The sequence below is a fragment of the Limulus polyphemus genome, unplaced genomic scaffold, assembly GCF_000517525.1.
Source record: "Limulus polyphemus unplaced genomic scaffold, Limulus_polyphemus-2.1.2 Scaffold487, whole genome shotgun sequence".
NCBI lineage: Eukaryota > Metazoa > Arthropoda > Merostomata > Xiphosura > Limulidae > Limulus > Limulus polyphemus.
The window spans coordinates 112,071-114,570 of NW_013666097.1; the positions used below are offsets into that span (position 1 = coordinate 112,071).

At 32.3% G+C, this 2,500-nt stretch overlaps 1 long non-coding RNA gene across 1 annotated transcript in view; it reads right to left on the bottom strand.

Moving 5' to 3' along the window:
* LOC111085584 overlaps positions 1-2,500 on the bottom strand; it is a 5,986-nt gene that overhangs the window by 2,574 nt on the left and 912 nt on the right. The window lies entirely within an intron of this gene.

Genomic DNA, 2,500 nt, shown 5'->3' on the forward strand with positions numbered 1-2,500 from the left:
AAATAGAACATCGCACACACTACTGCTGAGCTATTTACACACCTACGTACAAACAAACTTTTTTTTCACAGGTAAATTATATATTGTTTGTTTGTTGTTAAGCACAATGGGTTATCTGTGCTTTGTTCATAGCAAGTACCAAAACTCATTTTTAGTGGTAGAAGCCCTCAGATTTACTACTGAACCACCGTGGTGGTGAGAGGGGGGGGGAGGTAAATCTACATATATATATATATATGTATATAAACAGTATTAAAGTATAGAAAAGTACATGTTGTTTTCCTTTCATCACTGGCGGCAGTCAAAACAAAAATGTAAGAAAATTTTAAAACATAAACATCTACACTAAAAAATGGAAACATCATTATAAAATAATTATTTACAATATAAAACATTATATACAATTGCTTACTAAACCATCCCTCAGTTAGAACTGGGCCACAATCAGTTGATGTTGGCCATATCAGCTGGCCAATCCCACTAAAATACTTGTAATCATTTACAGCAACAATTTTCAAATTATTTATGTTAATACTATGTTAAAAAATGGCGTCTAAAACACAAGTTTATCTCGTTTTATTGAATCTTTTATTTATTTATTTTTTGTATCCAGCACAATGTTTGCAGATCTTCATATCAGACGATTCACTGGCATTTATTTGTTTGTTTATGATTAAGTACAAAGTTTCACAATGAGCTATTACGGTGAATCGAAACCACGGATTTTTAGCATTATAGGACCTCAAAGCTGAGCCATCGGGAATCTTTCGTTAATAAATAAAAATACCATTTTTAAATTAATTTCTTAGTTTCTCAATGAAGTATGAAGGACAAAAAAATATATATTTAGTTTCGAAAACAAATGTTCCCGTTAAGTTTACGGACTTACAACTCTAAAATGCAGGGCTCGATTTGGACAGAGCGCAGATAGCCCATTGTTAGCTTTTCGATAGAAAATATAAACAACAATGTAAAAAAATAACGACTACTTCAGCTCCAACAGGAAATACGTAATTCATTTTTAACGATCAAAATAAACAATGTGAAGGAACATAGTGACACAGAACTATAATACCAACAATAAAACTAGGACGTTAAAATTAAGAAATGTTACATACCAACAATAAAACTAGGACGTTAACATTAAGAAATGTTACATAAAGTAATACTGAAATAAATTCAAGTGTAAAAAAATTCATTTGCGATTAACATTAAAACTTTTTTTTTTGATAAATGAAACAGTGAAGAGTTTCGCTTGAGTTTCCTTAGTAATTTAACTGTAAATAAGATTATTTTTAAACGAATACTGTACTGTTTAAAAAATATTTTCTTTACTGTAAAAGCTGTAACATGTAAAAAAAATAAATGAAAGAATGACTAGTTTCGCTTGAATTTACTTAATGATTTTATAATAAGGAAGAGCCCCCCAGTGGCACAGCGGTATGTCTGCGGACTTACAACGCTAGAATCCGGGTTTCGATACCCGTGGTGGGCAGAGCACAGATAGCCCTTGTGTAGCTTTGTGCATAATTAAAAACAAACAAACAAACAATAAGGAAGAATATATTTTAAATGGCTTCTGTCTCGTTTGAAAACCATTACAACTTTTGTATGTGATCCTGTGTGCTAACTTCGTTAATCAGAATGTACCTTTTTAGATAGATATTCTTCTTTACTGTAAAACCTGTAACTTGTAAAAAAATATTTTAAAAAATGAAAGAAAGAGTACCAAGAAAATTTCATAAGACGCCATTGAATATTTAGTTATTAATGTAAAATTTTATGAAACATTGAAGTGTATCCAATATTATTGGTTACTTATCGGTACAGTGCGTGATCTTCTCAAGATTACCATCTTTAGTGTTTTACACTCTATAGCTCAGGAGTTCCCAAACTTCCTGAATTCACGACACACCCGAGTAGACAGGAAACTTACAGCTTAATTATAGAGGGTGAGGGGAGTTACTGTTTTAATATATTTCATTGAAGGCTAGTAGCATCTTAAATTTTGTGTTTTTGTTTCTTTAAAGACATCTTAGGATAAATATTTCTTGCAATTAATTCCAAATAAAAGTATTGTTGCGTATCTGCTTGTTTGATAATTTCCGGTAAAAATTCTTTCCGAGTGACTTCAGCGATACGAGTCCCTTCTTGATTAAAACTAGTTTATTCTTTCTCGATACAAACTTTGTAATACACTTAACTTCCACAGTCACTTTAAACTTAACTACGTTTATAAACACACGCTATAATTCAAAGCGATTCACACACTTTACTTACGGTATCTACTGTTCGCTTGACTCAATTATCAATTATTTCTCTTCAATCTGTCTCCGGCTTATATACTAAAAAAGAGGGCGTCTAGCAAACGCTGGGACATTCGTGAGGTTGCCCAATAAGTCACGACCCTTCTAGAAACTCCAGCGCGCATGCTCCCAGCGTGACTTCCGCTGTCGTAACCGTATATCTATGTTTACTGTGTGTCTTAACTGCTAGTAAT